This window comes from Lontra canadensis, unplaced genomic scaffold (assembly GCF_010015895.1).
Source record: "Lontra canadensis isolate GAN:19392208 unplaced genomic scaffold, GSC_riverotter_1.0 scaffold88, whole genome shotgun sequence".
In the NCBI taxonomy this organism is placed as follows: Eukaryota; Metazoa; Chordata; class Mammalia; order Carnivora; family Mustelidae; genus Lontra; species Lontra canadensis.
Genome location: NW_022631082.1, coordinates 7623893 through 7638890, shown reverse-complemented (window position 1 = coordinate 7638890; position 14998 = coordinate 7623893).

The window sequence follows — 14998 nt, the reverse complement described above, 5'->3', positions numbered from 1 at the left end:
CTTTAAAAAAAAAAAGCTCCAGTTGTCCACATCTTTGCCAACACTTGGTACCATCAGTCTGTTTCATTTTAGCCATTCCAGTCAGTTGTGTTGTGGTATTTCATTGTTTTATATGCATTTTTCTGATGACTGATGGCATTCAGCGTCCTCTCATGTGCTTATTTTCTACTTTGATACTCTGTTTTGCTAACTGTGCGAGTCTCCTATCATTTTATATATTTGGTTGTCTTTTCCTTACTGATTTGTAGGAGCTCTTTATATATTATGGATATGCATCCTTTGTCAGAGACTATTACAAATATCTTCCTTCTGGGAGAATATTTCCTATGCCAAATTATCTCCCTACGTTCTGGACAGAGACCCACAAGAATAAATAACCACAGATTATTATTTTTCCTGTTCCTTCTTCATGAAGAAGACAGGTGCCCTGACTTATTGAATGCCCGTGACAAGCCAAGAACTTTCCATCCATTATATCCTTAAATCGTTACAACATTTTTATTTAATTCACTTATTCAACCTATGTTTGAAAATCTAATAGATGCCAGGTATTGTGGGACACACAGAATAAAAATCAAGGTCTAAAAAGAGACTGTGTTCCAGTGGGGAGTGGTGAGGCAGATTGTAAACCTGCAGACAAATAATCAAGGCCATATCAGAATGGGGAAAGTGCCAGAGAGGTGGTGGATAGAGAGTGACTTGGGGTGGTTGGAAGAGTCCCAGGAATGAAGTGACATGGAGCTGGGATGTGAAGAAGGTGGTAGAGCTAGCCATGTGAGATCTGGGGGGGAGGGTGTTGTAGGAGGGGGAACAGTCAGTGCAAAGGCTCCATGAAGCTGGGGTGCAGGAAGCTATGGGGAGAGGGATCCCGAAGAGGCCGAGTTAGGGATTTGAATCGAATCTAAGAGCCATGAGGATGGATTGCAGTGTTCTGAACAGAATGACATCATGAACTTCTTGCCTTTCCAAAGACCCCTCTGGGCCCCTGCAAAGACTGAGAGGAGGAGCCCAGGGCAGAAGCAGTGATAATCCAGATAAACCAAGATGGGGGCAGGACTAGGGTGGGGACCACAGAAGTGGGAAGAAGTGGGTAATGTCTGGGGGACATTTTCTTTTCTTTGAATGAAGTATTACATGGATAAAATGAACTGCACAGATCTTAAGTTTCAGCTCAATGAGCTTTGTGCATGTATATACCTGTGTGTCCACCACCCAAACCAAGAGAGTATGTCCGTCCCTCCAGAAAATGTCCTCGTGCCCATTCCTGGAAGTCTATATCCCCCAGTCTGACTTTGTCATCATAGATGAGTTTTGCCTGTCCTTGAAATTTGTATAAATGCAACCATACCGCATGCCCTCTTCTGTCTGATGTCTTTCACATAACAGTGAACCTGTGGGAGAACCATGCTTCAGGTTCCAGTTGAAGATGGTTATTATCATCCTCAACTTAGAGGGAACTGAGCCTCAGAGAGGTCAAGTGACTTGCCCAAGGTCACACATCCAAAAAATGATGAAAGGGCAAGAAAATCCAAGTCCGACTTTTCAGTTATATGAAAGATACCATGTTGTGGGTGGCATGGCCTTAGAAAACCTAGAGATAGGTTTTCAGAAGGTGGGGGGCAACTTGGTAAGGGGGTACTGCAGACCCCCAAAATCTACCTGTCTCTATGGTGGTCCCTATTTGCTCTGCGCTGCAGGGCAGGCAAGTGGCAAGCTGCAAATTGAACTGAGACCCAATGTGGCATGAGGTGTCCCAAACTAGCCTAGGCCCTGTATATCCAGCGGGACCCATTCAGAGATGACAAGGATCCATGGGCTTTAGGAGAGCCAGTAAGCCCTGGTTGGTTGTTGAGTATCTGTGTGTATGTGTGTGGGGGGGGGGGGGGGGGGGATGGTGCTTGGGAGCTCCGGCTGCCAGCCCCATTAGCACCACAGTCATTATCCCAGATTTATGTGTGTATAATCCCCCCCCCCAATCGCTCCAGCATCTCCCCTGGCTGCAAACCCGACTCCCCCGGAAACAGCCGCGGAGCCGCCTGCCACCGGGCCATTAGCACGCAAGGAGGGGGGTGTGGGGGGAGCGAGCAGTCAGCAGGGAAGGGAGAAGGGGGGGGGGCGGGAGAGAACGAGGGAAGAGGAGGGAGGCGGGAACTGGAAAGGATGGGAGTTAGGTGGCAAGATGGGAGAGCTGAGAGGAAGGAAACTGGGCGGGGAGCGGTTAGGGAGCCCAGGAGGCTGTTTGGGGGGAAACACGCGGCCCATCGGACTTGGCCGCAGAGAGCGGGCCCAGGGGCAGCCCAGACTGACGAGGGACTCCGCTGGGCGCCCTCCGTCCAGGAGTTACTCCAAAGCCTCGCTCCCGGACGTCCTTCTGGGAACTGGCCCGCTGCGTCCCTCCGTGGAGGAGCCCATCTTCAGGGGCTGCCCCTGCGCGGCCTCGGGATCCGGGGAGTAGAGCGGGATGGGGGGGCACCGGCTGCTGGACTCCCGGCGCGAAGCGGACTACCCCCCACAAGGCCCCTTCCTCCCCGCGTCCCGCCCCGCCCTCCGGCCCCTCTGCGGGCGCACAAGAGGCCCCTCTATTCCGAGGGAAATCAATGTCGCGTTAATGTAAGATTTCCAGGCGTGGAGGGGGGGGGGAACTTCATAAAAGATGCATTGTTTCCACTGCCTGCTCGCCGCTCCCTCCCCAGCATCCTGCAAGATGGCGGCGGCCCCAGCGGAGGGCGCAGAGCCGAGCCGCCGGCCGGGGAGGGGGCTGGAGGGGGGAGAGTGCGGGCCCTCTCTCCTGCTGGGGAAGGTGGGAAAAGAGGCCGGGATGAAGGAAAGAAGGGGAAGAGAGGGAGAGACAGAGAGGGAGACAGAAGGGGGGCGCTGGGAGAACGGTGGGGAGGCGGGAGCCAGTCAGAGGGAGGAGGGCAGGATGGGGGGGTTGGAGGGGCGGTGGGGGGGGCAATGGCTGGGAGCCTGGAGGAGGGAAGAGATAGGCAGCCCATGGTGGTGGAACCGCGGGAGTCTGGAGATCTAGCCAGGGAGCTGGGGGGGGTACGGAGGTAGGGGGGAGGCAGGGGAGGGGGGAGGGCGGGGGGGGGGGGGGGGGGGAGGAGCGGGGGGTGGGGGGGGGTGAGCGAGGGAAGGAGGAGGGAAAGGAAACGGTGGGGGGGGGTTGGAGAGAAAAAAGGCAGTGAGGGGAGCCTGGGTTAAAGGGAATGGACCTCCCCCCACCCCAAGCTGTCCCTAGGCTACACCCTCCCCTCCAGCCAGGGTGCCTGCCTGGCTCTCTCCTGGTTCCTGTGCACCCTCTCCGTGGAGATGAGCCAAGGAGTGCCATCCCCCAACATAGAGGTGGCTGCACCCCCTTGGCCTGGCTCCCCACCCTCTTTCCTGCCTTGGTACCAGAAGTGCCAAACTGAGAGGGAACACACCTCCCCCATCAGTCTTCTGGGCAGATGGGCAGCCTCATCCCTCTGCTTTCCCAGGCTTCTGACAACCTCCCCTGTGGCCCATCTGCCCTGACCAGGCGTTGGCATGGGGCAAGACCCCTATCACGTCCCAACTCAAGGCCTACAGCATGGACCCCGAAGATCTCCCCCCCCTTTCCTTAGCAGGGGTGGATATTTGGGTACATCTGCATCGGTTTTATCTTCTGGAGAGGCCTTTTGAGGTGCCCGAGAGGGGAAGCGGAGGCAGAAGAGAGTCTAGAACCCAGTGACCTCCTTACTCCCCAAGGGTCACATCCTTGGCCCCAAACCACTCTGAGGACCTCCACTTCCTTGCCTGCTCCCCCATCCTCCCATCGGCAACCACGATGAGAGTTTCAAGGCCCCCCATTCCAACCTTCCTGCTGCACCATAGGGGAGCTCCCAAACGCCTGAAAATATCTTTAAATTAGGAAAAAGAGCTAAGCCGCCAGGGTCCTTTGGTCTATTAAAGGAGGAGCACAGGCCACCGGCGCCCCCACCCCCTTTACTCTGGTTTTGCATTTGAAGCGCGGACAGCAGATCCAGCTGGAACAATGACGGGGCCTGCCCAGCCGGCCCCAGCTGCTTCCTTTTCAGTGGCCCTGTGCCCCCCTGCCAGGTGTGCCAAAATTAGGATGGCTCCCTTCTCCGGTCCTTTTCATCCCCCCAGGGCTGCTGGGGCCTCTGAGGCGCTAATGAAACCCCTGTTGCTGCCTTCCCTTCTCTTCGCAGAGCTGGCCTCCTGTGCCTGGAAATCTGTCCTCTAAGAACTGCCCCCCTTGGAACATGTTCATGTGCTATCCTTAGCCGGAGTCTTCATGCAGCAGCGCCCCGCTTTCCCCATCCCTACTCCTCCAATCCCTTCAAGTCCCCTTGACAGCCACCTCCTCCAGGTAGCCCTCAAACCTGCTGGCATTTGCTCTTTCTCTTGCAGTTGGGCAATGGCGTCAAGGCTACCTGGGCCTCACCTCTTTCTGGCTATGTGGCCTCCCGGCTGGGCGGCTGACTTAACTGTTTAGAACTTCAATTTCCCCATCTGTCAAATGAGGATGATTACAAAAGCCTATGTCATGAGTCTTTTATGATGCTGAAAGGAAGTAGTAAGTGTCAAGTGGGTATGACAGCTCCTAGCCCTGTTGCTCCAGCCACACTGGCCCCTCGCTGAGCCCCCAAACACACCCGTGTCCCACCTGTGACTTCCCACTAGCACTAGCTCTCTCTACAGCTCCTCCTCTCTTTATTCCCGTCTCTGCTCATATGTCCACTCCTCAGAAGGAACTTCCCTGGCCACTTAGCCCTCCTCACTTGTATTATCACCTCCTGACATTATATTACTTACCCGATCTCAGGCTCTGGAACCTGGGTTCAAATCGTGGCTTCACAGTTACAGGCTGTGTGACGTTGGGCACGTTACTTCACTTCTCTGAGTCTCAGTTCCAACACGGATGAGCCCTCAGAACAGTGCCCGGCCTACACTAGGTGTTATTCCCAGAACTGATATAACTTGTGTTATTTCTGGGTGCTCCCCCCTCCCTCCTCCCCTCCTGAGGGTGAAGACTGGAGGGGAAGTGTTCAGTTCATTCACTGTTGTATCTCCAGTGCCCAAATGGCCTGGCACACAGTAGATGTTCAATAAATATTTGATAAAAGAGTAACTCAGTGAGGTTCTACCGGTCCTATCTGAGCCTCAGGTTTCTCATCTGAAAAATGGGACCTTAATAGCACCTAAATACCTAAATAGCACCTAAACACCTGTGCCTCACAGGTGTTTAGGAGTCCATGAACTAAATACCGCGGTTTCTAATTATTATTATTATTATTATTATTATTTTAAAGATTTTATTTATATATTTGACAGAAATCACAAGTAGGTGGAGAGAGGGAGAAGCAGGCTCCCTGCTGAGCAGAGAGCCCGATGCAGGGCTCGATCCCAGGACCCTGAGATCATGACCTGAGCCGAAGGCAGAGGCTTAACCCTCTGAGCCATCCAGGCACCCCTAATTTTTATTATTTTTGTTTTTTTTAAGGTTTTTATTTATTTGACAGAGAAAGACACAGGATGAGAGGGAGGACAAGCAGTGGGGGTGGAAGAGGGAGAAGCAGGCTCCCCACCGAGCAGGGAGCCCGATGTGAGCCTTGATCCCTGGATCCCAGGATGATGACCTGAGCCAAAGGCAAATGCTTAACAACTGAGCCACCCAGGTGCCCCGATTTCTAATTTTTAGACGTAATTCAGATAGCCCGTAGCACAATGCCTCAACTTTCGAGGGCCCTCGATGTACCCGGTCTAGACCTAGAGGCAGGGAGAAAACTGTGGGAGACACGTTTTATTGCCTCCAACACTCACTCTTGCTTTCTTCCTTTGCAAACGGTGCTTGCTCATTGAGTGGCCATGTGCCCCACTCTGGCATGTCTCCCAACCTGCCTCGCTTCTAGAATTCTAGAAGTAGCAGTGGCACACGTCCGGCCAGTGAAGCCCAGGCAGAGGTCTGTCAGCAAGCGGTGCAGGGAAAGGTAAGCATGTGATTATCTTAACTTCAGCTGCTTTGGCTGTAAAATGGGGACAAAACAGCAACTCTCTGTGGTCAGGGTCTCCTAAGGGACCCAGGGGGATAGCGAGGGGACCCCAGGAACTGGGGGGTCCTGGCCCTGGTGCTGTCTAGCTGCTGGCCTCCCACAATGCCGGGTGCCAACTCCAGATTGTTCACGGAGGGAAAAGCCTCTTTTTTGTTTAAACCACTGCAGCTTGGTGTTTGATACTTGTAGCCCAGTGCATCCCCGAATGATGACACTGACTTTCTCTGGATCTCGAGAAATACTACAGGCAGTGTACCTGTTGGTTGATTTTTTTTTTTAAGCTAGAATATGAAATGAGGCTCAGGCACTGCTGCATAAAAAAGCAGAGGCATGGACATTTAACTAGGATGCATTTAACTAGGTGTTGATTAGGAAGAGAGAATGTTATGGGGTGCATTGTGTGTCCCCTAAAAGAGAAAGACATATTGAGGTCTAGACCCCCAGTATCTCAGAATGTGACCTTATTTGGAAATAGTGTTGTTGCAGATATATTTCTGACCGTTAAGATGCGGTCAGACTGGAGTGGGGGGGACCTTAATCCAGTGTGACTGGATTAATAAGTTTATTCTAAAAAAGAAGACGCCGACACAGGTACATACAGGGAGAATGTCACAGAAAGACGGAGGCAGAGGGGCACCTGGGTGGCTCAGTCGGTTAAGCATCTGCCTTTGGCTCAGGTCATGATCTCAGGGTCCTCTCCTGGGATCCAGTCCCACCTTGGGCTCCCTGCTCAGCGGGGAGCCTTCTTCTCCCTCTCCCTCTGCTCCTCCCCCTGCTTGTGCTCTCTGTCAAATAAACAAATAAAAATAAAGACAAAATAAAAATAAAGACAGAGGCAGAGACTGGAGTGATGTGTCTATACCATAAGAAGCACCAAGGATAGCAGGCAGCCCTCAGAAGCTAGAAGAGGAAAGGAAGTTTCCTCCTCTAGAGCCTTCAGGTGGAGGATAGGCCCTCTGATGGGTTTCAGACCTCTGGCCTCCAGAACTGTGAGATGAGGCCTGTTGTTTTAAGCCCCTAGCTTGTGGCCCTTTGTGTGGGCTGCCATAGGACATTTATACAGGAGGGAGGGCAGGAAGCAAGACACAATGCTCAAGGTGCCCTGGATCTGGAGCCAAGCATTTGCCCACTCCTGGCCTTTGGGAGCTTTAGGACCCTCTGCAGTCCCGGGGCCCAGACACAGACAAGAGTGTCCTCCATCAATGGACACAGCAGCACCGCAAGTATCTGGAAGCCTTTCCAGCTGTCCAGAACCCACCCCCCACCCCCGGAATTAATGCCACTCAGATGCTCAGCACACTCTGCGGTGGCTGCTGTCATTAATGTGGGTTTCAGGTTATCCATGCCCTTGGCTCCCCAGCTAGGCTGGGATCTCCCCGAGGGCAGGGAATGGCCCTTTCAGGGTACAAGACAGAACTACCTTCTGGAAAAAGCCTAGGGGTATAAATTGGCTTATGTTCCCAGACACTCAGCAATGCCTGTCTGACTGAAAGCAAAAGAATTAACCTGGGCTTAGGAGCTAAGTGTCAGTGAAGACCACAGTGCTAGTGTTGAAACTGCCTGGGTCTAGATCCCAGCCCTGCCCTTAAGGGAGTAGCTTTGTTGCTCTGTGCCTCATTTTCCCCCCAACTATAAAACAGGATAATGACAATCCTACCTTGTAGGACCATTTCAAGGATTAAGTCTTTTTTTTAGATTTTATTTATTTATTTATTTGAGAAAGAAAGAGAACATGAGCAGGGGAAGGGGCAGAGGAAGGTGCAGACTCCCCACTGAGCAGGGAGCCTGATGTGGGACATGATCCCAGGACACTGGGATCATGACCTGAGCCAAAGGCAGATGCTTAACCAGCTGAACCACCCAGGCTCCCTGAGGATTAAGTCTTTTAATCCATTTCAAGTTCATTTTTATGAGTGGTGTAAAAGAGAGGGCTCTAGTTTCATTCTTTGGCATGTGAATATCCAATTTTCCCAGCACCACTTATGATGGACTGTCTTTTCTTTCTTTCTTTCTTTCTTTCTTTCTTTCTTTCTTTCTTTCTTTCTTTAAGATTTTATTTATTTATTTAACAGAGAGAGAGAGATATCACAAGTAGGCAGAGAGGCAGGCAGAGGGAGAGGGGGAAGCAAGCTTGGCAGGGAGCCCGATGTAGGGCTCGATCCCAGGACCCAGAGATCATGACCTGAGCTGAAGGCAGAAGCTTAACCCACTAAGCCACCCAGGTGCCCTGAGACTTTCTTTTCTTTATTGAATATTCTTGGCTCCCTTGTCAAATATCAATTGACCAGATATGCATGGGTTTGTTTCTAGTCTCCTAATTCTCTTTCATTAGCCTGTGTGTCTTTTTTTTTTAATGCCAGTGCCATACTGTTTTGATTACTATAACTTTGTAATATGGTTTGGAATCAGGAAGTATGATATCTCCAGTTCTTTCCCTCTTTCTTAGGATTCCTCTGGCTCATTTCAAGGATTAAATGAGATGATGCCTGTCAGGTACTTCGAAGTCAGGGGCATATAGTAAGTATATGGGCTTAATGAGTGTAGCCCCCATGCCTGGGCAGGCAGCACTGGTGCAGTGTATACGTGGAAGAAGAAGGGAGAGAGCTGCCTCCCAGGACCTGGAGGTCAGTGCTGGTGGCCTAAAAACCTTCCTTTTATGTGACTCCCTTCATTATGCAGGTGCTGGAAGAACAAGGGGCTGACCTCAGGGTTAGGAGAGAAACCCGGTCTAGCCTGACTTGATACCTGAATTCCCTCCATCATTATTGAGCACCTACTGCATGCCACCATCTGATTCATGATTGGTTTGAAAGTCCTCCCTGACTGTGGAGAAGTAGCTGGATGGAGATTGGAGGGGAAGGGTGTCCTTTACTGTAACGAAAGTGAGAGATGAGGCTAATTTGGCATGAACTGGGAGCCGGGCAGGTGGGGAAGGGTATATGGATTTGGGATTGGTTGGGAGTTACGGTTGACAGGAATTGTTAGTGGACTAGATGTGGAAGTGAGAGAGAGATGAGAATCTAAAGCAATTGAGTAGATGGTTTACCAGTCCCTGTCCCCCCCACATTCCTGTGGCTCTGAGCATGTCCAGTTATTTGTCACCCTATAACAAGTTACCCCACAAAGCTAGTGGCTTAAAATGATACATGTGTTTTCCTTCACAGTTTCTGCAGGTCAGGAATCCAGGTATGACCTTAGCAGGGTGTGTCTGGCTCAGGGTCTCTCACAGAGCTGCAACCAAGATGGCGGCTGGGGCCGTGGTCTCTTCTGAAGGCTCAACTGGGGAAAATCTTCAGCCAGGCTCACTAGTTGCTGGCGGGATTCAGTCCCTCACTGGCTGTTGGTCAGAGGCCTCCTTCAGTTCCTCGCCACGCAGGCCTCTCCTCAGGACAGCTCACAGCATGGCACTGGCTTCCCTCAAAACAAATGAAAAAGAGAGTGAGAGAGAGCACCCAAGATGGAAGCCACAATCTATTTTGAAATTAATCTTGGAAGTGACATCCCAGTCACCTTTGCCACATTCTGTTGGTTAGAAGAAAGTCCTTGAGCCCCATCTACACCTGAGGAGAAGGGATCACACAGAGTTGGGATCACTGGAGGCTATTTCGAGGCTGCTACCCCATCACGCACATCAGTCCAATGGCTTCATACCGCCACACCAGTAACTCTGCCTGGAGGCTCTCTCATTGCAGACGTACCTCAGGCTTTCCTGGGGCAGCCCAGTTCTAGAAGATTCATTGGCTCTGCTAGCATATCTCACCCAACGAAGGCTGGATGTTGGTGGATGAACAACCCAGCATCCTCACCGCTCACATGAGATAATTCTGGGGTGAATGTCCCATAGGTCTCCACAGGGAGTAACCCCAAGATATCCCAGTGTGACCTGCTCATGAACACAGTCTTTACTGGGCACCCTCACTTCCCTATCTCACCTCCCTTCTCTTCCACCAGGGCTTCCTGCCATTGCCTCCCAAGTAAACCACTTGTACTCAGATCAGGGTGTCTCCTCTGGAGATCCCAACTGTGTTCCTTTCCTGGGCCTGCTGTAATAAGTTACCACAAGGTGGGTGGCTTAAAAGAACAGAGGTGTATTGTCTCACGGTTCTGGAGGCCAAAAGTCCGAAATTGAGATGTTAGAGGAGCTGTGCTCCCTCCGAAGGCTAGGACAGGATACTTGCCTGCTTCTCTCCTGGCTTCTGGGAACTACAGACATTCCTTGGCATTCTTTGGCACATGGCCACATCACTCCAGCTCTACCTCTGTCTTCTCCATATGTCCTCTCCTCTTAGAAGGATATTTGTCATTGGATTCACCCCCCCACCCCGATCTAACACGATATCATGGCATGGCATATTAGCTAATGGAATCCACAAAGACCCTGTTTCCAAGTGCGGTTTCAGATGTTTGACTAGGAAGTTCCCTCCACCCAAGTGGCATTCTTTCCTGCAAATCCATCCATCTCTCCTTCAAGTTTCAGTTTGAGGGTCCCTTCTGCAGTTTGGCACAGGGGACATGGGAGCCTCGCTTATACCAAGATCCTATTATCCGTTTTTATCTCACCTGATACTCCTTTGTGAACAGTTTCCACAATTGTATTACGTAGTTTTGAACAGGTTTTGTTTTTTTTTTAATGTTGCTCTCCCCCCTTCTAGAAGATGAGCCTGGGAAGGGCAGGACCCAGGAGACCACTGTGTCCTTTATACCTAGTTCAGGCATGGTACATAGTAGGTGCTCAATAAATATGCCCAGGAGGTTTCCCAACAAATTCCTCTGTCCCGGTGAGGAGGATGCTTCGGACCTCAGACCAGCATCACCCAACCAGATAGGTCACTTGGTGTCTCAGCAGGATGTTCCAGAATCTTCTTACGTGCACACGTGTGCGCGCGCACACACATACACAGAATGAACCACCCCTCCTCCCCGTCCCCAATTTCTCGATGGAATATTTTTTCCCGGAGCAGAAAATGAACCATTATTAAAACAACACGGCTACCGGCGGGAAAACCCATTTGTTGGCGATTTATACCGCGTCACAGCGGCTGCTGAGAGGAAATGGGAGGAGAAGCGCGGGGTTTAAGCACTGGGTGAAGAATCGTGTTCCATCAGAGAGAGAACAGATGGGTGTTTTTTCTCCCCTCTCTCTCCCTGCTTAGGCTCCACGTTAGGAATCCATGTCAGCTGTGGGTTTGTTCCCGGTGGTGTGATGGGGGTGACAGGGGAGAGGGAGGCCGGGCCAGACTGCTGGGCCCCAGCAGAGAAAGGGCCTCCCTGTCCCCCTGCCCCCGGCCCCCTCTGTCCCCTGGGTCTGCTGGCAGGCTCCTAACATAAGCCCCTTCCTTTAATGTTTACATTCTCCTATCACCACCTGGGATTTTCCTCTCCCTTTATTTCCTCCCTCACCCACTGGCCTGTTTCCTCCAAGGCAGGACCACGCCCTGTCCCTTTATCCCTGGTGTGGGACATGCGGAGGATGTGTCCCCACCAACCTGGGAGGACACTGAAAGAACGGGGACTTTTTCATTTGTTTTGCTCATTTATCCACACCCTCCCCCCAACAAAAACCTGATCCACAGCCAACTTTGGGGTGGTGGGGGGAAGGCACGAACATGACTGAGTCATTTAGCTGTTTAAAAACCATCAGTGGCTTCTCTCCTTCCAAGTTGAAACCTGTTAGTTTGGTTCCAGTGGTCCTTCCCAGTTTAGACCCCAAATACCTGTTCACTTTCATCCCCTCAACATCCAGCCCCCCTTCCCCGAGCCCAGGCACCTTCTAGTCAAAGCCAGCGGCCCACGTGTGGTCCCCATCTCTCCCAGAATGCCTTGCACCGCCACCTCTCTGAACGTCCCGATTCTGGTGCCCGGATGCCTTGCCCCCTCCGTGCCTACCTCCTGAGCCCTCGGGTTTGGCACCCAGAGCCCCAACCAGCCCACCGATGTCATGTGTTGGGCCCATGCAGGGTTTAAAAAAAAAATGTAAGGAGTTGCCAGCTCTTAAATATCAGGCAACTGTTGCATAAAAATCTGTATTCCGGGCTTTCCATCAGAAGATACAGCCGCTGAGGGGCTGAGGTCACATTCTCAGCAGGGGGTGGCACTCAGCAAGGGTGACCCGCTGAGGAGAGGGCACAGGTTTGCTGGTTCCTGGGTTCTCATGTGGTGAGTGGTTAAGGGGACTCTGGACCCAGACTGCCCAGGCTGGAATCAACCTCCCTATTCTGGAATCTTCCGAGTGCCTACCTGGAGCAATTCTCCTCACTTCTCCTTCCAGCCTGGTGTCCCAGGAGACTGGGCTGTGTGGACTTCACCAACAGGCTCCCAGATCCTCTGGCTTGTGCTGGCTTCAGCCATTGAGGACCCATGAGGTGGGGGAAGAGGGGAGCAAGGGTATTTATTCCCGGGTTCAGCCTCTTATGCTGTGGCCCCTGTGAGCCCGCTCTGTCCTTGTCATAGGTTACAGGCACTCACCATCCATATGGCCTATGATGTCTCCAGGTTCAGACAACCTGCCTTGCCTCACCTCTCAGAGCTAGGGGTGCTAAGAGCTCCCCAATTTTATGAGCCTAAGGGATGGTGCTCCTCCTCACGGTTCCCCACATCTGTCCACACTTTGTAAATGTATTCCTTCATTGAATTCTGCTTACATTACCCACTTCGAATGTATCATGTGTTTCCTGCCAGGGCCGGCTGATTCAACCCCTGTGCCTCAGTGAACCCACCTGGTCAATGGAGATAACCATTATACCTGCCTCTAGGGTTGATGTGAGGGTTACATGAGTTAATATCGTATAAGGAAAGGGCTTAGCAAGTGTTGATAAATATTAACAATTATTACCAGCCTTCACTACAGATCCTATCACCCCTTACTCACTCCCCAACACGGAAGCTGGGGGTCACCTGTGCTACTGCTGACACGTTGGTCTTGACTTGGCTGTCTGGCGTGTCTGGCATGTCTGCATTCCCTGCTGTCGCCTGTGGGATGTGGCTCAGCTCTGTGTCATCGATCCTGCTAAGAGAGTTTCCCTCCATCCTACCGCACACCCATCCCTGACCCTCTTCTCCATTGGTAGTGATCCCAGCACACTGAAATGATCGGACAGGGCTGCTTAAAACAAGGAATTGGTTCTCTTGGTTCTGGAGACCAGAAGGTTTTCTTTTGTTTGCTGTTTTTTTGTTTTTTAAAGATTTTATTTATTTGAGAGACAGAGAGATTGAGAGAGCAAGCACAAGCAGGAAGGGCAGAGGGAGAGGGAGAAGCAGACTCTCCCTGAGCAGGGAGCTCTACATGGGGCTCGATCCCAGGACCCCAGGACCATGACCTGAGCCGAAGGCAGGCGCTTAACCCACTGAGCCACCCAGGCACCCCCAGATGTTGATATCCAGGTGTCCACAGGGTTGTGCTCCCTCCACCAGCTCTAAGGGAAGTTCCTGCCTTGCCCTTCCCGGCTTTTGGTAGTTCTTGGCTTGGGACCACATCATTCCACACTCTGCCTCTCCCTCCACGTGGCCTTCTCTATGTCCTCTCTCCTCTTCTCAGGACACTTGTTATTGGATTCAGGGCCCACCCTGATCCAGAATGATCTCATCAAATGATCCTTAACTTAATTACCTCTACAAAGACCCCCTTTTCCAGATAAAGTCACACTGGCAGGTGGACATCTTGTGGGGGCCACCATTTATGCAGGACAGGCCCCACAGCTTTCTGGAGTCCTGCCTTGCTTTCTCCTCTCTCCACTTTACTCCATCTTTGGAAGCCAGGGGATAACCAGAGCCTGAACACCCACTTCTTGCTCTCTGGCCTACAGTGGAAGATGAAGGTGGGGTGGTTTCCTTGCCAGGAGGGGAGACGTAGGCCCAAATGCCATCTGACGGCCCTCTGTTTCCAACGCAGGCTGAGCCCTCAGGAAGGCTGCTTCTCTGTGGGCTGCCAAAGAGTTGGGTTGAGGCCCCCACCTTCCCCGGAGCTTGCAGAGAACACTCGGCAAGCCCCCTGGAAGGTCCCTTCAGCGTGAGGCTGGGCTGAGTGGTTGTCATTCCTCCTTTGTATGCCAGAACTCTCCATTCCCTTCAACAGTCTGCCAGCCGGCCTCTGACCTGCAGCCTGTTTCTTTCCAGGCCTGACAGGTTGGGTTCAGAGGGAGCGCTCCCCTGAGCTGAAGCAGACTTCTTTGCCTCCAAGCTGCTGTGGCCCTCGCTCCCCACGAATGCCCACAGAAACAACTCTGCCTTTCTCCAGACAGTGATGCCTCCCTTCCTTCTGACGCAAAATGGCCAGCTGACCCAGGGCCCCGTCTCTTACAGCCTCTGTGAGTTAACATTTTTTTTTCCTTATCATTTCTTTTTAAGGTATAATTCACCCAACATAAGATTAACCATTTTAATGGGTACAATTCAATGCGTTTTTGTATATTCAGGTATTACAGAACTATCACTGGTACCTAGATCCAGAACATTTTCATCACCCTAAAGGAAACACTATATGAGCAGTCACTCCCCGCTCCCCCTCTTCCAGCCCTGGTCAACCACTGATCTAATTTCTGTCTCTCTGAATTTGCCTATTCTGGACATTTCTCATAAATGCAGCCTACAATCTGTGGCCTTTTGTGCCTGGCTTCTTTTACTTGGCATAATGCTTTCAAGGGTCATTCATATTGTAGGGTTAACTCTTTTATTGTGAAGCACATACTTCTTAAGAATATAGCTTAAGAATGCAGAATTTAAAAAATAATGTTCCATCCTTGTCACCACACCTGGCTCAAGATATAGAACATTCCAGTCTCTTGGAGGCTCTCTGAGGCCACTTCCCAGTGAACCCCAAAGTATCACTTGCCCAGCGGCCCTCACCTGAAGGTGATTGTGTTCCACCACACAAGGGACACATGTCACAACTGGCTTCTAGTAGAGAGAGACCCGGGATGCTTCTCAATATCCTCCAACACAGAGAATAGGTCTCCTACAATAGA